Source organism: Eubalaena glacialis, chromosome X (genome assembly GCF_028564815.1).
Source record: "Eubalaena glacialis isolate mEubGla1 chromosome X, mEubGla1.1.hap2.+ XY, whole genome shotgun sequence".
Taxonomy (NCBI): Eukaryota; Metazoa; Chordata; class Mammalia; order Artiodactyla; family Balaenidae; genus Eubalaena; species Eubalaena glacialis.
Window position 1 is genome coordinate 129,765,528 of NC_083736.1, and position 24,495 is coordinate 129,790,022.

Below are 24,495 nucleotides of genomic sequence, written 5' to 3' on the forward strand. Positions count from 1 at the left end.
AGATTAAACATTAGCTGCTATGACATTTCCCAGCATTATTAGAGTTAGGTTATAAGCTGTGTAAGAAAAATCACAGGACGCTGATGATTAATAAGCTGGAGTGGAAAGCTCTGTGGGAGCTTGTACTGTGTGAACTATTATTATATTTCAAAGGCACTGGGGAAATTCACCTGAGAATTTAGACCGATGCCCTTGAATTCATGTGCTTAATATTAATTTTCATTCCTAAGTAGCTAGATACTGTGCTGTAGAGCAGAGGTCATTGAAAAGGTCCACCATCATGTGCCACAGTCTTTAGAGATTAAAAATGTGCCTTACCTAATACCACTGAATGCATGTGAATCAAGAAAACAAAAAGTAGGGATGGGTAATAAATTCCTTATAAGGAATTAATCTTTTAAGCAAAATACATGTCTTACAGACGACTATACCAAAAGTAGAAATTATTTTACTTCCTTATAGTCAGTCCCCTTCCTCCTCAGGAATTACAAAGTTCTCACAAATATAACCATCCCTTAGCTCCCACTATCTGCTGAAACACACTCTGGATTTCACAAATGAAGCAGTCTACCAATTTGAACTGTTTGGGTATCTCAGTAAAGTTAATATGGCAACCAGAGACCCATGATGAGACATAGTTCATCAAGAGATACTCATGAGTAAAAGTATACATTGAATACACTGATCTTGAGAAACCGTGCAGAGATGTTATCAGGCCTGAGTGTGACTTAGTCACCTGGTTTTGAAGGTCCAGGGGTGAGGCAGACAAAAGAGTGTAAGCCTTAGTATGTCTATGCTATAAACCAAGAAAGGCCAGGGTTAGTGTAAGGTGAGGGAGGCACTCCCCTTAAATGCAAAATTAAGGGAGGATGCCTCAAAACTCAGTAAGCAAGATAAACAATATTTTAATGTAATATTTTAAAAAATCAAAATTAATCATAAACATGATTTTTTTAAAATGCTAAGCTTTTAAATATAGGTACAACTCCTGCACCATTTAAAATTCTGCATCTTAGGTAAATGCCTCCCTTGCCTCACCCAGCTTCCAGCCCCAAAATCATGCCTGACGTGAGTGTCTAATGCAAACTGAAGTCTGAGACTCAAGTCCTTCCCCTCATCTGACACTAATCTATATAGATATGGCACTTGCATAAAATATTCATCAAAAATGCCTCTTGATAAAATGAGTCTACATACTCTATGGGAATTAATTTAATCCTAATTTCACTGAAATTGTTACAGAGTTAGTATGCGACATTCAGGAGCATCGATGAGGAAAGAAGGATGATCAATTCCAGCATTGCTTGATCCTAGGTGTGATAGCTTCTACATGACCAATCAGAAGAAAGAGATGTGGAATAACCATCAAACGGACAAGGCTTAATGTGCCTGCATATTGGCATCACTCATGGATTTGATTACACTTTCACAAAAGACATCAATTGTGGTATCTTTGCATGTCTGGAAAGAGCCCATGCTTTCAGATTCCATACTGTTGTTCTTTATTGTCAGAATTTGACTTGAAGTAAAAAAAAAAAAAATAAGGAGTAACACGCATGAACTGAACTCTGCAATTTAATTAACACTTACATTTTAGGAGTAATGGAATGAACAAAATGCTATAGCGGCACCAGGGCGGGTGAAAATTTTTCTATGGTGGGAAAAAGGAAATCAGGAAAGACGATGGAGACATAATAAATGAAATAGGCTTTAAAAGGTGTACAGGGCTTCTCCAGATGAAAGAGAAGGATTCCAGGCAGAGGCAACCACATAAAAAATAGAGTTTACGATGATAAGATCCCCTTTCCTCTCTGTCAATGAGCTTAGATGAGGGATCACGACACACAACACAAGGTAGAAAATTTAAGGAATATAAGACAGGCATAGACAAAATAGCATGAAGAGGGTGGAGGAAGGAGAGAAGACATCCAGCTTGAATTTTACCCGGTGGATCAAGAAAAGCATCACGGGGGAGCAAACACCCGAGCTGGGCCCTGAGAGATGACAGAAGGTGAATGTGCGCACATGACAAGGACATTCCTGACAACCGTGGTCAGCAGCACACAGGATGTTAAAGCAGCAAAGAATTGTTTAGTTTGGATGTAACATGTATGAAAAGGAATAATGAGAGATAATGTGAGAACCTTAGCTGGGAATCAGACAGGTGAGGACGGGAAAATCCAGATTTGTATTTTTAGGCGGTGGTTAAATGGTGATGTGAGTCAACGGTGGTTTTGTAACAAGGGCATGATCACAGTTGTGCTTTGATAGATAAATCAGATCACAGAGTGTAAATGGAATTAAGGGAAGAAAGACCAAAGGCAAGGAGATAAGGAAAGAGACTTTAAAAAGTCCTACTAGGGAACTTCACCTTAATTCAGGACATGATCCTTTAAGACAAATAGAATCTGTCTTCAGGCAACTCTGAATTGCAAGAAGTGCTGGCACAAAAACCTTAACCAGAAGAAATCCCGGCCCTTAAATCTACCCTCAACTCCCTGCCTTAAGTCACAGCCATTGCTCTAGCCCTTAGTTTATACAATTGCTTGATGTGTACTTTTATTATTTCCCTTATCAATTATACTGATACTTTAGTAAGCTTTGTAAGACGCCTAGCACTATCTACACGTGGAATTCAAAATGGTTTCCTACTCCGTGGGCATCCCTCCAGCTATTGGTCCATCTGACTCAAATGTCAGCATTACTTTCGAAGGTTCTCCGTTGGCTTACAGGTTGAAATCCAAGCTTCTTGGCTAGAAACACAAAAGGCTCTGTGACCTGGTGGACTCTCCAGCTTCAACTTTCACCAGTCTCTGCCCCACAGTTTATGTTCCAGCAACAGGAAAACAGGTGTAGTTCTCTCCTCACAAGCTGCTCCTCACCTGGCCTGTCTTATCATCGTCTTTGCCTGATAGCTCACATTGTGCAACACCCAATTCTCCCTTCCCCTGACGAAGTGAGGTGCTGCTTGGAGTATTTCCTCGGGGAAGTCTTCCCCTACAGGTGACTTCAGATTCATGTGCCGATATGTGCACTGGATGCAATGTCATCGATGGTCTGATAGAAGAAGACTGGTCATAATGCCAATGAAGAAAACAGACTGTGAGCTTGCTTCCTCCTGAGATTAGTAGAGAAGAGAAATTGGATATATCCTCTGAATTTCCTTCTGCCTGCCTGCTCCTTTGAGACACTGAGTCAATCCTGCCAATGATCTGTAGTGCTATCATGAGCAAAGGTTGCTTCATCTCACCTGCTACCCTAGGGGACAGTCTTAGCCTTCTTATTAAGGCTTCAGCAAAGAATCACAGCAAGTTTTTTTTTAGGAAGCTGGGTTGATTAAACCATTCCAGCCTCTGCACCTTACACTCCATCACTGTGACATGAAGAGCAAAAAACATTTTTCACCCAGTGCTAACCTTTTTTGCTCTCATTTATCTTCCCTCCCCTGGATCCCAATTCAGTGTCTATAGTTCTAGTATTTAAATGTGGACCAGGAGTCTATTTGAATTTAACATAAACATTTTAATCCTAGAAAATTTGGCCAACACAATACTATGCAATGAATGCCTATGTCTTCTGAGCGTCTGAGTGTTGCATAAATGTGCAAATGCTTACATGGAGTTACAGTCACATAAATCCATTCTCAGAGCAATACACTCTGTACTTTATTTTAAATTTGTAATTTGAATTTTTATGAACACTTATCTCAGTCTTATAAATACTTGAAATTTACTAGTCCATATATACTAGTTCTCAATTTTCACTTCTACAGTGTTGTCAAAACATAGACTTAAGGAAATTTAGAATGGCAAGAGATCCTTAGACATCTAGTCCAAACTTTGCATTTTATATATATGGAAATTGAGGCACAGATCAAAGACGCGACTAGCCCAAAGTCACAGTTAGTTGTTTAGCAACGACAAAACACATTATCTCCTGCTATGTAGCCTCCTCATTGTGTCCAAACCACTACTGCCACCAATTAAGCACCGTGCTACCCAAATGGGACTGAAACCGCAAATCATCTCCCTCAAAGGGCTGGTTCTCCTATCCCATAAAATTGGTTTGCAAATCCTGTTACTTTTATGTACTAATTTTCCAAGACATAGCTCCAATATCACCTCTCCTCTAGGATGACTTTCTCAGACCTCACAGGGCCAGTTAGTCACCTTTAGCAACATACTATAATTTTCTCTGTTTATACCTTACCCTAACCTCCTAGCCTATGAAATCTTTATAGCCAGGGGCCATGTTTCATGCATGTCACTAAGACCATGTATTCAATTCCTCTGGATGTTGTAACAAATTATCACAAACTAGTAGCTTAAAACAACAGAATTTTATTCTCTCACAGTTCTGGAGGTCAGAAGTCTGAACTCAGTCTCATTGGACCAAAATCAAAGTGTTGGCCAGGCCCTACTCCTTCCAGAGGCTCTTCCGCTCCTTGCTGCTGCCAGCATCACTTGGCTTGTGTTCATGTCACTCCAGTCTCTGCCCCTGTGGTCACACTGTCGTCTCCTCTTCTGTTTGTGTCTAATCTCCGTCCAATTCCCACTTACAAGGATATGTATGATTGCAATTAGGACCCTATCTCAATATACTTGACTTAATCTCATCTACACAGTAGGTTTTTTTTGGTTTTTTGGTTTGGTCACATAAAGTGATACAGCTTCCAGAGATTAGGACATGGAAAATATCTTTGGGGAGGGGTCATTATTCAGCTTACTGAAACCCCCACTTCAAGACCAGTTTGGCTACTTAGCGTATTTTTTTTAATATAACTTTATTTATTTATTTTTGGCTGTGTTGGGTCTTCGCTGCTGCGCGCGGGCTTTCTCTAGTTGTGGCGAGCAGGGGCTACTCTTCGTTGTGGTGCGCGGGCTTCTCACTGCAGTGGCTTCCCTTGTTGCAGAAAACGGTCTCTAGGTGCACAGGCTTCAATAGTTGTGGCTCGCGGGCTCTAGAGCGCAGGCTCGGTAGTTGTGGCGCACGGGCTTAGTTGCTCTGCGGCATGTGGGATCTTTCCGGACCAGGGCTCGAATCCATGTCCCCTGCATTGGCAGGCGGATTCTTAACCACTGTGCCACCAGGGAAGCCCCTACTTAGCATATTTTTAAACCACATTTTACAGAATCAAGCTTCTCCATTTGGCCTTACCAGTCTAAGGAAACCATTTGTACTCAAGATGAAATGCAGTCAGAGATTCAGATCTCAACTACCTAGGTAATGAACTGATTTCACAGCTCAAACACAATTAACTTTGGTTATGGTAACTATTTGGAATAAAGAATGCTTATTTTCTACTGATTATAAAACCACTGCTTGCATATTGTAGAACATAAAGGGGAAAAAGAAAAATATTTATAAACTAAAAAAAAAAATCACCTGTAATTCCTTTACCTATAGATAATCACTGTTAACATCATGTTTATTTCCAATACATTATATATATTTATACACATATATGCATGCTTAAACAAATACATTTTACATTTGGTATACGTGCCCCTAATATTGTAAATTATACTATTTTATATATATTAACAGACATATCTATCATATTTTCTTAGATGGTTTTATACCATATTATGTGGAATTTTTCTGTAGCCTATTTTCACTAGGCATTATATCATTAGCACTTTCCCATGTCATTAAAAACTCTTTGTAAACATCATTTTAATAGCTGCACAATGGTCCATCATGTGGGTATACCGTAATTTACTTTACCATCCCCTTGATGTTATGCAACTGGGCTGTTTGCAAATGACTTTTTATAGCACTGAATTATAATACAAAGAGAGACATCTATCAGGGTCAATTCAGTATTGGTGGAAGTTGATGAATCTATTTTCACAGACTGGGAAATGTGTGTTTCCATATCACCACACTTAACAGAGAGTATTGAAGTACTGATGTTTAGACTGTGTGCCAAGATGGCTTTGCCCCCCTATCTAATAGCTCAGTACCTATGACCCAGTGTAGCACACGTTTATCAAGAGGCAGAGAGTATGGGATGGGCAAGTAGGGAAGGGTTTAGAGAGGGACAACCCAAAATACTTACCTGGAGGATAAAGCCCAATCCAGGTCCTGATGTGAGCCAGAAAAGGCATGGGACATCCAGGAGGCAAGTGAAGTTAGATGAGGAGGTTGCCACTGAGTGGCTTAGTTGCCTCCAGCAGGCCTGGGAAGATGCAGGAATATTGAGAGCTGGAGGGAGAGTAGGAAGAATGATTGGGGTTCCGATTTTTATACCTGGAGAGCCAGAGTATAGTAGTCCCCCCCTTATCCGTGATTTCGCTTTCCATGGTTTCAGTTTCAAGTGTGGCCGGAAAATATTAAATGGAAAACTCCAGAAATAACCATTCATAAGTTTTAAATTGCACGCCATTCTGAGTAGCTTCATGAAATCTCATGCCAACTGGCTCCATCCACCTGGGACATGAATCTTCCCTTTGTCCAGCGGTTGCTGCCCGTTAATCACTTAGTAGCTGTCTCAGGTATCAGACTGACTGGAACAGCATCAGCAGTGCTGTGTCCAAGTAACCCTTATTCTACTTAATAATTGTCCCAAAGCACAAAGGTAGTGATGCGTGCAATTCAGATATTCTCTTACTGTGCCTAATTTATAAATTAAACTTTGTCATAGGTATGTATTTATAGGAAAAATTATAGTCTATGAGTATGGGGTTTGGTACTCTCCATGGTTTCAGGCATCCACTGAGGGCGGGGTCTTGGAAGGTGTCCCCCACCGACAAGGGGAGACCACTGTAATTCTGCCAGGCAGGGAGATATGGTTTGTGCTTTCTTTTATGCACAAGACCTCCTATCCCGTCCCGTTTCCCAAGTCTTAAAAGGACTGACCTGACTTCTCACAATTCAAATATTTAAGAGCTTACTATGTGCGAGGCTCCATGCAAATGCTTCTTTATACATCGTGTCTTAGCATCCTCCATCAGCCCTATGGCAGCATTATTATCCTCATGTTACAGATAAAGATAACCGATGCTCAGCAAGGTTAAGCACATACTCAAGATTGTTCAGTCAAGATGTGCATATCCGGGACTTCCCTGGTGGTCCAGTGGTTAGGACTCGGCGTTTTCACTGCCGAGGGCCTGGGTTGGATCCCTGGTCTGTGAGGGAGATGTGCAGATCCCCAAAACCGTGCTCTTATCTTAGGTCCTCTACCTTCATTCCTAGCCTAGGTCTCTGGGTTCATTTCAAGACATTCTGGTTCTGTGATTCCAGCTGGTACCTAAACAAAGCACTTCATCAATGTGTGTCTTTGGGTACACAGAAAGAGCTAGGGCTGGAAAAACAACACAAAGCCTATGCCTCCCTCCCAGTGAATTAATTTTCTCACAGGCACTCAGGGGGTCATTTTCTTTCAATCTCCTCAGTACTTACTTAGGATATTTAAAATACACAGAACAGTCACTGTGAGTGTTATTGCTAACAGAACTCTGTAATTATTTGAAAGGAAAATGAAATTTAAGAGATATAAAATTAGAGATGAAGGTGTCTTTAAATAATATAACTCAACATTGAAGTATTGGGAAAGAACTCAATTTCAGAGCATTAACAAACACACTTGCTCATATTAAGCCAGGAAAGATATTTTGCTTTAAAGTTTAAATGATTTTTATTGTTGGGGCCCAGGACAGGCTGCCCCAAAATATGCCTCAATGGCGTATTGATTATTTTAAATTAATGTTACCTAAGAAAAGACCTATGCAAGAGGGACATTCTGACCCTCCTCGCTGTCTCCCTGAAAGCAGGAGATAAACCTTCCATGTGAAAGGTGCGCTCCCTGTATCTGGAAGCAGAAGGACACCCTTAGCACCAGAGACATCCTTCTACAAGCGTGTAGAAACAAACTTTGTCACTTCTTTAATTGACTACCCCAAGCCCAAACTCTGTTTAGAGTCTTCACTAATTTAGCACCCCAAATCTACGTTTCTTTGTCCTGTCAATTCCTCTCAAATTTATTGTTTCTTTGTCTAAAAAGTATAAAAACTGCCTGCTTTGGCCACTTTGTAGGACCAATTTCTATTAGACCTCTGTGTACCCAAATTAAAAATTGTTTCTTTTTCTCCTATTAATCTGTCTTGTGTCAATTTTCTTGTTAGTCCAGCCACAAGCACTCAAGAGGGGGGGAGGGGGAAAGTTCCTCTCCCCGACACTATCTTTTTCACAACCATTGGCCACCCACACATAACATTATATTTAATACCAACTACAATGACATTGATTATTCATTTTATTAAAATTATATACATTGGGATTGACATATATACACTACTATGTATAAAATACATAACTAATGAGAACCTAAAAAAAACAAACAAAACTGAGTAGGAGGAATCTGAATTAATTTCCTTTGGTCCTGAACCAGTTTTGCCTAGACATCCCAAAACTTAGCTAAATTTTTATATTTTCTTCATACTTAAACTTGCTTTCCCATAATTCTTACTTTGTAGGCATGTGATTTCAATTCTGTTCTATACGATACCCCATCATAGTTTAACAAAGACCTTCTATTTTTGCCTGGTCAAAATTGTAAAGTCATTAAAAACTAGGGTCAAGTTGACACCAATTTTTCTGCCTTTCTGATGCATTCATGCTCTCTGATTACAGTGCTGGGATTGTAAAATATCAGATTTTAAAAAGTGCTTCAATGTTCATTCAATGCATTTAGTCTTTTACTACCAGGAATGCCTTCTAACAGTGCCACAAAATTGTTCACAAACATTCTCTTGAACATTTCCATTGACAGGAAACTCATTAAATCTTGATATGGTCTATTCCATCTTTGGGCACTTAGAATGTTTGGAAAAGCCCTTCTTTTCCTTATTGTGATAAAAATTCATCTCTTCAAAGCTTCCTTTGTTTAGTTGTAGTCTTATCAATGAGGCCACAGAGAAAAGTCTAATTCTTCTTCCACAAGTTTTAAAACACTATGATTGTAATATTACAACACTCTGATACTGATACAAAGTAATTAATAATGATAACTAATCATTAGATAGTGCTTATTGTATGCCAGGAACTGTTCTAAGTTTTTTACATGTATTAACACATTATAATACTCACAACAACCTTACCTAATAGATTCTATTATTATCCTCATTTTACAGAGAAGAAATTGACACAAAGAGAGAATAGGTAACTTGCCAAAGGTCATGTGATTAGTGAGTGGCAGAGCCAAGATTCAAACACAGGCTCTATGTCTGAGGCCACTAGACTATATATATATGGAAACTGATTTATATTAGGTTAGATTAGATTAGATTATGTTATGATATGTATGATACGTTATATTATATTATCATACAGTCTAAATGGATTAAAGAGTTATACATAAAGCATCAAGTCATTAAGGAACATAAGAAAACACAGGTAAATATATATTTCTGATCTCCCTCCACCAGCACAGTTCTCAGATTCTAGGCTAGATCCCAAGGGGGAAGATTAGAATATCCATTTCTGGATAAATGACTTACAGGTCCTGACATGTGGGCATCTACCACACTGAAGTCCACCAGTGAACAGCACAATGTATTTGCTCAGAATTTCCAAATATATTTTTATCGCCTGACTCTCAAATATGCAGACGGCCAAAGGACAACAGACATTTGAGAAAATTCTCCAAAGGAAAGATAGATACCTTAATAAGTTAACATAAGAAAAAACAAAGAAGAAAGAGAAATAATTTAAGGAGCAAAACTCATCATTAACAATCTCAGATAAATAAGATAAAATATTAAATCTAAAAATTAGGCAAGATAATATTAAAAAAGAAATATTGCCCCCCAAAAGAAAATGGTCTTAGAAAATAAAAATATGATTCCAAATTTTTTAAAACCTTGGTAGAAACTGGGCAATAAGGATCAGTATATTGGGACTTCCCTGGTGGTCCAGTGGTAAAGAATCCACCTTCCAATGCAGGGCACGAGGGTTCCATCCCTGGTCGGGGAACTAAGATCCCACATGCCGTGGGGCAACTAAGCCCGTGTGCCACAACTACTGAGCCTGCACTCTAGACCCTGTGAGCCACAATTACTGAAGCCCGCAGCTCTAGGGCCCGTGCTCCACAACAAGAGAAGCCATCACAATGAGAAGTCGGAGCACCGGAACGAAGAGTAGCCCCCGCTCGCCGCAACTAGAGAAAGCCCGCGTGCAGCAACGAAGACCCAACGCAGCCATAAATAAATAAATAAATAAATAAATTAAGAAAAAAGAAACAAATACTGAGGCAAAGCAAGAACTCTTAGCAAACTATGGCAAAGGTGGTGAGGTTTTTACAGTGGAAACTGTCATTCTTCATTCTAAAAGTCAAACTGAATCAGGAATCTTAAGCTATGGTGGCAAAAGGCACAGTGAGACTGCATATCCTGAATGCTTTGTATATAACGCCCATCCATTTGATTTCACCTATTCTGGGGACAGATGATAAATTTGAAATATATTTATAATTCTTTATAATAATTATATTATTGAAATATATTTATATAATTCTCTCTCTCTCTCTCTCTCTCTCTCTCTCTTTCCTCTCCTCTCAGTGTAGAATCAGTATGCTACCCAGAGATAGGCACCTACCCACCATCATCACTACCAAATGCCCCCATGCTGGAAGCTGATTCTCAACCAGCTCTCTCAAGCCTATGGATGAGGTACAGATAATCAACAAACTTGCCTGATCAAGAGTTGACATTAAATTTACCATAGTCTTTACCATTATTCTTTAGCTTGTTTCCATAAATATGGAAACTTTACTGGAGAGTTTCAGGTTCACTTTTGAGGGGTTGGAAAAATAAATTTCCCACTACCCTTCCAGGTTCTTGGTTGAGACACTCCCTATAATAAAAAGACAGATAAACAGGAAAAAAAAACCCAGAAGTTTAATAACATGGATACCTCCTGTATACAAGAGAGATACCCAAGAAAGCTGAAAAACTCCCCAAAATGGCCCAAGCCACCACCTTAAATACCATCTTCAGCTAAAGACAAAAGAAAGACATTGGGGGTTGGGGAAGCCAGTTATAGGTGGTGACCAGGAAAAGCACAGTAAACTAAGGGTATGGTTGTTATGCAGATTTAGGTGGTTGCCTTCTCCATTGATAAATTTCTAGAGATTTAGAGCCATTCTTCTCTTCCTGGTACATTGAGGGAGACATTCTTACAAATGGAGATTTCCCCTGTAAATGTCCCTTACAGAAGGGTAATTTCTACTCAGTTTTCAGAGCTTTTCTTATGTCTGCTGTTTCTTAAAAATAATCAGCCTAAGATAATCCTTATGCTGAAGAAGTATATCTTGGGGTGGTATATTCAGCTCCCCTTCACTTTTAAATCTGCACTATTTACATTCCATAATGGTTTATATTAATTAACTCTATGCTTACATCCCAGACTTTTACTGAGCACCTATCATGTGCAGAGTACAGCTTTAGTGGACTTGAGGGATATCAAGAAGAAACCCCCAGATTCTACTCTAAAATAATAGAGTTCATGAAAATGCCAGGATCCATCACTACAATTGTCTCTGAGAGGATGAACAGCCTCTTTTATGCCCAGCCACCACCACTGCAATCACAGTCACCACTATTTCCAATTCTGTCTAGGTTGGCATGGGAGGTAGAGGTGGGAATTTGAGATATAACTGCATGTCAGACAACTACAAAGCAAAAGAACATGCCCAACTCGAGAAAAAAATTGGAATATCTCCCACCTCTACCTCCGTGCTTCCTGGAGACAAGATTTTTCTATGGGCTCCAGAAAGGTATATCAACAGGTCTAGTGATGCTGTGGTGTTTGTTCCAAAGGGAATACTATTGTGACTTTAGTAATCAAAGATATTATGATTATACTTTTTAACTTAAACTGAACCATAAATTAATGACGGAAGATGACTTTCTGAGAATTTTATAAAAACCGATTTTGGGCGAAAACACTATTCATAATCATTATCCTAATGAATGAACAGAAAACACATATGAGTAATTGTACACCACATGGTCTTTGTTCACAAATACCTCAACAGTTTGGGTGAGTTAGTGTTATTCATTTGGCAAAAGTAGTCAAGCTAAAAGCAAAGTCTTGAGAATAGTATTATGAGTAAATTTGCATTGCATAGAGAACAGTGGAGGAATAATGATAAATTAAACATAAGGTGAGCTCAGATTTTGATACCCACCTACTCTGCAGTGAGAAATATTTTTGTGTGTGAAATTATAGTATGGTTTCTGAAAATATACCAACCACCAGACATTCCCACCAGTACCATTTTCCCAGAAGTACTTTCCCTAGGAAACTGTAATGTTTGGCATTTCTAAGTATGGACTAGAGCTTTGCTACTTCTTTTGGCCAAATGCACAAGTCTATAAAATCGAAGAGCAAAGGATTAATATCCTAAATATATATAGAGAGATTATCAAAACCATTAAAGACCCAAGTGGATAAGTGATAGAGAGGCGGAAAACCCCTCTAGGTTCTTTGGCTGATCTAATAATTAAATTGACATAAGACAAATTAACAGGAGAAAAACAAATTTCACTTCATATGTATGGGATTCCCAAAGACATGAGACCTGAAGACAGGCAGTTGAGGCTTAGATGCTATTCTGAGCTACGGAGAAGGGGGTAGGTATCTGGAGCTTCGAAGGGGAGGAAGATGTTTCTCTCTACAATCACCCCTATTTCTATCAAAGATAACCACAATAAGACTAATTTGTTTGCAAATTAAGTCTAGTTTTAATAAAGTTGTCCTGATTATTTACATAAGTACAGCAACAATATTGTTTAACCTTATAGACTCTTTTAAATCTGCTTCGCTAGAACTTTTCTTTTTTTTTTTTTAAACATCTTTATTGAAGTATAATTGCTTTACAATGGTGTGTTAGCTTCTGCTTTATAACAAAGTGAATCAGTTATACATATACATATGTTCCCATATCTCTTCCCTCTTGCATCTCCCTCCCTCCCACCCTCCCTATCCCACCCCTCTAGGTGGTCACAAAGCACCGAGCTGATCTCCCTGTGCTATGCGGCTGCTTCCCACTAGCTATCTATTTTACATTTGGTAGTGTATATATGTCCATGACACTCTCTCACCCTGTCACATCTCACCCCTCCCCCTCCCCATATCCTCAAGTCCATTCTCTAGTAGGTCTGTGTCTTTATTCCCATCTTGCCACTAGGTTCTTCATGACCTTTTTTTTTTTTCCTTAGATTCCATATATATGTGTTAGCATACTGTATTTCTTTTTCTCTTTCTGACTTACTTCACTCTGTATGACGGACTCTAACTCCATCCACCTCATTACAAACACCTCCATTTCATTTCTTTTTATGGCTGAGTAATATTCCATTGTATATATGTGCCACATCTTCTTTATCCATTCATCTGATGATGGACACCTAGGTTGCTTCCATGTCCTGGCTATTGTAAACAGAGCTGCAATGAATATTTTGGTACATGACTCTTTCTGAATTATGGTTTTCTCAGGGTATATGCCCAGTAGTGGGATTGCTGGGTCGTATGGTAGTTCTATTTTTAGTTTTTTAAGGAACCTCCATACTGTTCTCCATAGTGGCTGTATCAATTTACATTCCCACCAACAGTGCAAGAGTGTTCCCTTTTCTCCACACCCTCTCCAGCATTTATTGTTTCTAGATTTTTTGATGATGGCCATTCTGACCGGTGTGAGATGATACCTCATTGTAGTTTTGCTAGAACTTTTCATAAGGAATCTCATATTGAACTCTTAAAATCATCTCAGGCTAGGAAGCCAAACCAAGCACTCACCATCACACTTAAGGCCTGAAATACCTATAAGTTTGGGTTAATTCCTCTCTTCACAAGGTCCCCCAAATATCCTGAGGTTCCTGGGCTTGCAGGAAGTGACCTTACTTACTAACCTGGTAAGGCTGCTGGGAACCCTGTAGCAAGTTCCCAGGCCTGATTTTTCCAAAAGGCTTTATTGGCTCCATAAAGTCAATCTTAGTTCCTTAAAGCTGTCAGGTCATATGTGAGTCTACGCATATCCCTCTCAAATACGATATTCCAGTCAAAACCTTGGTAATATAACCAATGTTTCCAATTGTATCCTGTCATAAGGAGAACAGATTCTTATTGAACTTATGCAAATAACTGTATTGCCATGAAAATAAGAATACTCATTATGAGTTTCCAAATTCTGGAGGGATCAGGTAGGGAGAAAAGATAAATATTTTGTCTTTGTTCACAAAGATACATTTCACTAAATTGCTGTAAGTTACAGATAGCTTAAGAGGAAATATTTCCTTTATCTGGAAAACAAAAAACAAAACAAAACATTAAAGAACCAACGATGTTTTAAATAAAAAGTCATAAAAATTATAATCAGTTTATTCAGTTCCTATAATTACTCTTATTGATCTTGATCTTTTGTTAGCAGTTTTATGAAGCCATCATTTTTTTTTTCATTAGAGTTCTGTAATTTCTTACCAAATTCAGTGGTATGATCAGAAAGTCATCAGAATACTGTATTTCAGAGTACTTGTCAGAGTCCTTTCCATGAATTTGTCTGAAAATGAAACTCTTTTGCAGGAATACTTTTGCAAAAGCACCAGTGTAAAATAATAACTGTCTGTAAATGACATAAGATTTTTAAATGGCAATGGTTAAAGATCAGATGAGAGTTCATTATAATGCAATTGACAAGGAAATTTGGTTATTTCTATGATACAAAACCTTTTAAGATAATAACTAGAATTACAAGTGATAACATACCAGGACATATCAGATTTTTAGGAATTTCATACAATTTTGAGAACAGTTGTATTAACAACATTCACTCATACAATATAACTTAAGAAGATTTATCATCACTTGTTTGACAATGATTCCCACGTAATTTAATACACCAAATAAGCCTAATTAGCATAACGTCTCTATTTTTTAATAAAGAGAGAGAACAAATCTTTTGAGATGTTCCAGGGGTCCTCTGCAAAATCCCAAAGTCACTTCAAGGTAAAAAAGACTTCATTTAGAATTTGAGTTTTGGGAAGTTTGTCAAAAATATCAAAAAGGTTTTAAAACACTTGATTAGACAGGATCATAGTTACTGTGAAACAGTATGTAGTTATCCAGTTAACCAAAGTGAAAATTAAAGATTTTGCAGGCAAATACAGAAAGTTACATAGTCATATATATATATATATATAACAACTTTAGCTCTTAATAGAGAAGGCTCAGTTTTCTTAGGTAATCAAAGATCTGAAAAGGGCAACATGAAACACAGAAAAGTATTTTGATAAAACACAGAATCTCTGTTTTCTAGGTAGATTACTTAAAACGTAAAAACAATCTTTTATAATCAAAAGCAGACCAATAGTCAAAAAAAACCCTTGTCCTTTTAGTAGATGAAGGAAAATTACATAAGCACACTATTGATATTAAAGCTTATTTTAAAAACCCTTATAATAGCAATTCAGTTTTAGCCAACTTGACTACACAAGGTAAAATTCTCTCTTTTTCTCTCTCTTCCCAACTTTCTATACAATTTTGTCCTTTATTATCCTCTTTCCCATTCTGAAATTACCAGTTTTACGTTAGGACAAATTAACTTTATTTTCCCTTAACAAAAATACATCGCCATACCTCACACCTTCTTAGTCAAAAATACATCCTACCTTCCTCATATACAAACTTGTTTCCATTATTATTTCTAGTCGTTTTAATTATACACATTAATTAAATTTTGGATTAGAATTTTTAAACCTTAGAAACCTTAATTTCTGGTGAAAAGTAAGAAGTAAGCAATTGTGAACTACCTGTTATACCAGCATTCTTTATATTGGCAAGTTCTGTGACTATGTTTCATAATTTCTAGAAGCATACACTTCCTCATAGTACAAATTTTCAATGTGGCATAACACATGTTTACTATGAGACCCAAATATATTTAGTTTCTCTGTGATAATGTAATAAGAAACCAAAAGTAGATAAACCTATGTTCAGTAATTAATGTTTCTGCATTTTATCTTATTAGGAAGTGATCTAAATTCAACGAATTTCCATCATTTAGCTTAACTTAGAAAAACTCTAAGGGTGTAAGTTACCAAAGAGATTTGAGAAACTAAGTAAACGTATCAGAAAACATAATTATTGTTGAAAAGTTCACCTAAAAACTCTCATCCCACTTACATCTATCAAAATCACTTCCTCCCTACATTTATGTTTAGACTACCCATGAAAACTTTATTAGACACTAGTCAAAGTCAGCCATCATCCCAAGCTGCTTTTCTTGCAGACAAATTTTATAATACAGATAACATAAACTTATTTCACTAGCAAACTCAGGTAGAATAAAAGTTGTTTATCATCTGCATATTTAATGAAGGCATACCTATGTTAATTAAACCAAACTTAAACTAGCTTTTATTTACCAAAGATTATGCTACATGAAGTTGAAAAATATTTGGGTTAGTTTCTATATTTCTGAGTTTTAGGAATACTTAATTCATAAGTGCTTATCGTTAAGCCAATTAAGTAGCAATCTCTTACCAATTAATTTTGAGAATACCTTCCACAGGTAGTAAAATATCACATATATGTAACATACATCCGTAGACATATGTAAACACACAGATAGACACAGAGACCCTATAGCTTCCATTCCAAAATTTTAGCCATGAATCAGGTACAATAATACAAAACACTAGCTTATAAACCACAATTAGATCCAAATTATGTTTCTGGCAGTTGGAATAGGTTAAGTTTACCAGCTCAAATTTCTAAAGCGTTTTACAATTTGTAGAGAAGACTTTTAGGATTTGTATTTGCCTTTGACAAGTAATCTTAAGGAGTCTGTGGACTAGATTTGGGCAAGGGAGCCTTTATAGCAGTTCGTATTTTAAAAAGCTTCTCTTTCTTGTTTTTTCAGTCTCAGGCAAGTGTGGGCAGTGTTTTAGATACCGCCTGGGGTGTTTATATTTCAAAGACATGGTAAGATTTACACTTTCAAGGGACAAAGAAAGAATACAAGTTTTCTCCTAGGCGTTTTTGGGGTATATTGGCCCACTATCAGAAGTCTAGGGTAATTACTGTTTAAATTTTTCTTTCTTTTTCTTATATGCAGAACAATTGCACTTCCAATGTCCTGATTTTTTACAACATCTGCAAATGTCTGGAGGCAAATAGGAAAGGATCTGAGGGGTCTTTGAGTTCCTCTCAGAGTTATGCTTTTGTTCCTCTATAGATTCAAACTGCAAACCAAGAATTGTTGATTTTAACTCCTTTTTTCCTCCATTTCTGCAAGCTACCTTCAAAGAGCTGGGCAGCTGCTTCCATTATAATACTTAGAGGTTGACTAGCCCACCCAACTATACTATTTTGAATTTGCCTTTTTATTTCAGGGAGAAAATTTCCTACTAAGGCAGAAATGGAAAGATTTCTATGTTCTGGAACTTTGGGGTTTAATGCAGTATGCGTTGAAAAGTCTATATAAGCATTCAACAAAGGCCTTTGGATGCTGTCTTTCTTTCTGAGTGTACAATTTAACCTTAGACCAATCCACCTTAGATGAGGGGAAGCATTTACTATTGCTCCTATAAACCCCTGAATATTGGTTTCCAGCTGATCCCTTTCCTGAACATTTGTAGGAGGGCCTCGGAGAATTTCTGGTCATCGGTTTCCTCTGTGAGAGATGTTTTTCCCCAGGAAGCCATCTGGCTTGTCTGTTAACTATAGTGTAATTATGGTTGGGAAAAATATCCTTCAGCAGCCAATTAAGGTCCTTATGAGTGGGGTTGTGAATGGCCACGAATATTTCTAATTCCTCTCTAAATTTGGTAGGATCTTCTAAAAGTGGAGGTAAAAGGGCTTTACAATTTAAAAGATCTGTTGCTGTCCAGAGGATGTGAATTATTTGTCGTAGGGAATCCAGGATACATCCACAAAGAACATTGCATAGGAAGGCCTGAAGCTGGCAGAGAAAGTGAGTCTTACTGTCCATCCCCATGTTTTTGCTAAATTTACTTGCTGGCTTTCACCCTTTACATGAATAAACTGTATACCCTGGGCCTAGAGATTAGGCTGGAGTGCTCTCTGTAAATCTTGTAGGGAAAGGGAAGCTAAAACAGGCATCTGGGTTTTTAAGGGATTTTCTGGGGAAGGTGGAGGAGTTTGGGAGCTAAGGAAATTTGCTGAGGAGATGGGGCTGGATTTTAAGAAGGGCGATATGCATTGGACGTGGACTTTAGTTTTTATTCTAATTTCTGTTCTTTCATCTTATTAAGAGAGTCCCTAAGAATAGCCATTATATTCCTCTGTGTCCACTTTTTAATTCAGCCTTTCCATAGGTACAAATAAGATACTTATTTAGGATGAGAGCTCTCTAAAAACTTTTTTCTTTCAAATATAGTCAATTCAAGGCATCCATAGTCTGGCCATTGAACAAGTAGGATCTTATATTAATCTCAATAGTGACTCAAATCAATAAGCCTCTACATGGCTTAACATGGACCCAAGAGGCATCTCAAAGGAGAGCACAAAAGATACAGCCCTCACAAGATCCAGAAAGTTCACTCCCAGGTTAGCCTAAGAAAGCAAAGACTTTTGTTACGTGCTAAGAATGGTGTAGTGCAAATAGTGTCTGCAGCTGCCCATGAGAATGTGAGGCACCTCCAATCACAGACCCACTAATCTGTGACATTCGGTGGGTGCTACTGGAATGGGACTTTTCCAGCACTACCAGGCAATGAAGGTTGAGACAACAAAGGTCCCCTGTGGGGCTTCCCTGGTGGCGCAGTGGCTGAGAATCTGCCTGCCAATGCAGGGGACACGGGTTCGAGCTCTGGTCTGGGAGGATCCCACATGCCGCGGAGCGACTGGGCCCGTGAGCCACAATTGCTGAGCCTGCGCGTCTGGAGCCTGTGCTCCGCAACAAGTAGAGGCCGCGATAGTGAGAGGCCCGCGCACCGCGATGAAGAGTGGCCCCCACTTGCTGCAACTAGAGAAAGCCCTCGCACAGAAACCAAGACCCAACACAGCCAAAAATAAATAAATAAATAAAATTTAAAAAAAAAAAAAAAAAGCCATGGCTTTAAAAAAAAAAAAAAGTCCCCTGTGGACCAGGACCCCTTATGACAATTTCTCCTGACAGTTGGCACAGCCGAACAAAGAGAATGCTGCTGTGACTTCGCGTCTCAGAATCCCAGTGTATTCGACTGGCCACCAAAATGAAAGTTGGTACTTGCATCTTCTGGCTGGTGGAAACCAGAGACAATATTCTTACTCGTCATAAGGCCAAGCTCTCAGGACATAGAACAAGGCGAAAGGAAAATCTCATCTGGTTTTACACAGGGGACCTACTCCAAAGTCGTCTAAACAGATGTCGATCTGGTGGGAAGCATGAACTTACCAATTTCTGAGGCCAGCTTGAACAACAGGCTTATAGGACCTATGCCTGTGTTCTACCCTACGGTATGACAAATGACAGAAAAGACAGAGACAAAGGAAAACAAAGACTTTCTCTGGGAGGAAAGGGAACAATAGAAAACAAGAGGACTCATAACAAATCTTTACCAGAGTTGCTATACCTAAGAAACTAGCTCACACAAATATTTTCTCCTGCTTATCTAAATTTAGAGAGAGAAAAGGACTCTTACCAGTCTCGCTTCCTCCAGACCATGCAGGCAGAGATCCAAGAGACTGTCATGGTAAGAATTCTTACCTTCTGTTGGTTCCTGTCAGCAGTCCCAGGATCTCTCAGCTGCAGCAGCCCCAAAGCGAGCAGCGTCCAGCCAGTGGAGAGCCCCACACTGGGCGCCAAAACTGTAGGAGAGGAAAAGTTTTCCATTCTTCCATTATAGGATCTTTGGCTGTTCTAATAATCAAATTGACATAAAACAGATTAACTAGAGAAAAACAAATTTTGTACTTATGGGATCCCCAAAGACAGGAGACCCAAAGAGTCAGGCAACTGAGGCTTACATGCCATGCAGAGTTAAGGAGAAGGGGTAGGGGTCTGGGGTAGGAGAAGGGGAGGAAAACAATTCACAGGAAGATGAGAAGAGCAAATGTTTGGTAAACAGATGTTTCCATTCCATGCAGATAAGTCTTTCTGATATTAAATGTTATCATTGATACTTGCTATCTTCCTGGTATGGGCCCTCTATCTAAATTCTTTTAGGCAATTAAGGGAGAGGTAAAGAGCTTTTACAGTGGAATATTACTCAGCCATAAAAAGGAATGAAATTAGGTCATTTGTAGAGACGTGGATGGGCCTAGAGACTGTCATACAGAGTGAAGTAAGTCAGAAAGAGAAGAACAAATATCTTATATTAATGCATATATGTGGAACCTGAAAAAATTGGTATAGACGATCTTATTTACAAGGCAGAAATAAAGACACAGACATAGAGAACAAACGTATGGACACCATGGGGGAAGCAGGCGGTGGGATTAATTGGGAGATGGGGATTGACATATATACACTATTGATACTATGTATAAAATAGATAACTAACAAGAACCTACTGTATAGCACAGGGAAGTCTACTCAGTGCTCTGTGGTGACCTAAATGGGAAGGAAATCCAAAAAAGAGGGGATATATGTATATGGATAGCTGATTCACTTTGCTGTACAGTAGAAACTAACACAACATTGTAAAGCAACTATACTCCAATAAAAATTTAAAAAAAACAGAAAACAAATTTTAAAAAATTAAAAAAAAAAAAAAGAGTTGTTCCTGAGTCTGCTGGGTCTTAATTGTCTTCAACTCAAAACAATCCACATGCCAAAGTGGCACACTTTGGGTCACACATTTTACTCTGCCTCATGGGCAAAGGAAATTAAACAACTTCTAAAAAGCAAAAAACAAATACCAAACAAACATATATTATGACCCAAAGAATCAGAAAAACACTAAAACAAAGATGAGATACAAGCTATGACCTGTTATTGTTATTATTTTTTGGCTGGCCGTATGGCTTGCAGGATCTTAGTTCCCCGCCCAGGGATTGAACCCAGGCCCTTGGCAGTGAAAGCGTGGAGTCCTAACCACTGGACCACCAGGGAAGTCCTTACGGTCTGTCAATTTATATGCTAATCCACAGTACTAGTAAGAACTTTGAGAAGGGTAAGGGGCAGAGAAGCCAGTACTCTTTTACATTACTTTTGGAAAGCAATTTGGAAATAAGTATGAATAATCACAAAGTTCTTTATTGCTTTTGACCTAGTAATTGCATTTCTGGAAATTTATCCTAAAGAAATTAAATATATATATATATATATATATATATATACACACACACACACACACGTGAAGATAATTTAAAACCTCTCTAAATTGTAAAGACCTAAATGTTCAACAGTAGAGGATGGTCAATGAAATATTATAGAGCCATTGAAAATAATGGTTTTGAAAAGTATAGCAACATGGGGGAGTTCTTGTGATAAAACGCAACTAAGAATTTCCGCGTGGCTGGTAAGGTAAAGAGAAAAGGAAGGTTAGGGTTTGTGTGCGTGTGTGTGTGTGTGTGTGTGTGTGTTGGGGGGACAGGAGAAAAGCTGGTGAAGAATCTTAGAACCAATGAAAGAGTCTTGAATGCAATGAGATACAAAAGGAAGACAGTGCAGTGGTATATTTGAAGCTCATGTGCAAATTTGATGTATCTTGCAGAAATATCAATTTTATACGAAGAGTATAAGGAAAATGCTTATATTCAATTGACATATAAAGTAGAGTGCAGAATCTACATGCATCACAAAGATAAATCTTGAAACTTCAAAGATAATTCACACTTAGATAAGCAGGCCTTTCCAACCACTGAACTCATGGGAGTATGTGTCCATACTCTTTCATTGGGAGAAATGTCTCAGTTACACCATTTAAGAAGGGCAACAGTCAGGAGAGTAGGAAGCCAGTGACAAATTTTAAGAAATCAAATAACATGCTCAAACTTACGCTTTAAAAATATACTGTAGGCAGCATAGATTAGCTAGAAGCCATAGCATATGTAGGCATGCCAGTGAGGAGACGGTTGCCACTGTCCATTTAGAGAACAGGGACTTCAGCCAAGAGGGTGTGATAGTAGTCATGAACAAGAGAGGATGAATTTGGGAGAAATGTCAGAGACACAATCGTGATTTTTTTTTAGATTTTTAAAAATAAATTTATTTATTTATGTATTTTTATTTTTGGCTGTGTTGGGTCTTTGTTGCTGTATGCGGGCTTTCTCTAGTCGTGGCGAGCGGGGGCTACTCTTCCTTGCGGTGCGAGGGCTTCTCATTGCCGGGGCTTCTCTTGTTGCGGAGCACGGGCTCTAGGCGCACGGGCTTCAGTAGTTGTGGCGCACGGGCTTAGTTGCTCCACGGCATGTGGGATCTTCCCGGACCAGGGCTCGAACCCGTGTCCCCTGCATTGGCAGGCGGATTCTTAACCACTGCGCCACCAGGGAAGTCCGCAATTGTGATTTTTAATAAGCAATTGGATGTGGGGGAGATAGTTGGCAGGAAATAGTCAGCTTCCATAGTGTCTTCCTGCTCAAACCGCTTTTTTTTTTTAGCTTGTAGTAAAAACTTTAAAACACTGAGCCTGGCACTTAAGACCTACAAAGATATAGTCCCAACGCACCTGTCTTCTTGTATCGGACTTACAGTGTTACTAGCCATGAGTCCTTGCCATTCTGCAAATATTCCCACATTGTTCATGCTGTTTCATATGCTTGGAATTTCTCTCACGTGTCTACTTTGCCAGGCTTCAAAATCTACTTCACAGCCTACTCCTCTATGAAGACACCCTAACCAGCCCTGAGCGGCGAGCTCTCATTTCTGTGAATGCTCAGAGCACTTTGTCTACATCTCTTTTGCATCACACATCTTATCCTCTTCTCAGCAGGGAAACCAGTTACTCTATCATCCCGTGAGTCAGATCACGCCACTCCATTGCTCCAAACTCTGTCGTGGTTCCCATCTCACTCAGCTAAATGCTGAAGTCCCTAGAAATCTCTATCTCGGTGTTTCTCAGTCAACCCCAGCTACACATTCGACTCCTGTCAGAAACTAATTTTTAAAAATCCATATCCAGGCTTGACTCCAGACCAAGTGAATCCAATCCTTAGGGGCGCTATTTTCTAAACCTCCCTAAGTGATTCCACAGTGAAGTCAGGGTTGATTGAGAACCATAGAGCTAGTCTGAGGTGAAGCTGCAGGAAGCCTGGATGAACCGCTCCCTGTTCACGTCGTGGACTAAAGGCCCATTCTGGACCGCGGGCTGCCTCTTTCTGAGCCAGTAACGTGTTTCTCCGGTACTTGCCTCAAGCTCGAGTTTCTCCACACAAGTAAGTGAATCAGAACACAAGAGCCTACTTACAACACAGTCCCCCTCAGAAGCTGTCACTTTCTGTGACTTAGAAACACATTTTCTCCTCTGAAGAAAATTATGAACATAGCTTTGTCTACAGAAAAATGAAACCTTTTCAAAAATAAATATTTGATCCAAGTTTACCAAAATTGCAGTTGACAGAAAGCCAAATTTGTGAGTGTTAGCAAGTATGTTGTAGAACAGACTCCGAATCCTCTGGGTGCGGTGCTCTGCCAGCCCGGGGAGGGCTACGCAGCGCACATGTAGCCGCCCCTCTTACCCTCCTAATGCCATCTGTCTGGTCTGTGTGGTACAGGGGGTTGCTTCAGCCTCACCCCTGTATTCTAGAATTCTCTCAGTGGTGTCTTGTCCATGATTAGTTGTTCTTCTTGTGAGGGGAGCAGGGTCAGAAAGAACCTATGTCGCCATTCGGTGATGTCACTCCTAGAATCAGAATCCAACAAGCATTTGACAAAATGAGGCAGTGGAATGAATCTAATGAAATGCAGTAGAATTGGGCAAACATAAGCCAAATATGTCAGCGGTCTGACATAGAAGCAGCACATGGAAGAGATATTTAGGGGGTTGACTCTCAGTCAAGAGTACAGCAGCTTCCGAACTTGAGCATGCATCAGAATCACCAGGAGGGCTTGTGAAAACAGTTTGCTGGGCTTCCCCCTCACAGTCTCTGATTCAATACGTCTGGGGTCCAGTCTGAGAATTCGTATTCTAACAAGTTCCCGGGCGAAGCTGGTATCGATGCTGCTGGTCCAGGGATGACCCTTTGAGAATCACTAGTGTAATATCAATTTCAAACAAGGTTACTGCAAGTTTAGGTGGTGGAAGCAAAATTTGTGCAATGAAGAGGTAATAGTACAAGTATTCTCCATTAGCTCTAGTAGGCATCTGTGCAATGCGTGCCATAACCAGCAACATGACCAGAGAAGAGAATCAGTGATGGTGAAGGGACTTGTGACTGTGTCATATGAGGAACTTGGGAAGGAATAGGACCATGTAATTTGGAGAAGGTAAGATTTAGGTAGGACACAATGACACTGTTCTCTTCAACCCTCCAAAGGGCTATTACGTGGACAGGAGAGATTTGTTCTGGGTAGAGCTAGCATCCACGAGCTGTCCATCTTAGGAGACA

General features: G+C 39.1%; 1 pseudogene; it reads right to left on the reverse strand.

Moving 5' to 3' along the window:
* The window catches only part of LOC133081923 (heat shock-related 70 kDa protein 2-like), a 60,934-nt pseudogene extending 36,665 nt beyond the window's left edge, over nucleotides 1-24,269 (reverse strand).
* Between the last annotated feature and the right edge of the window lie 226 nt (nucleotides 24,270-24,495).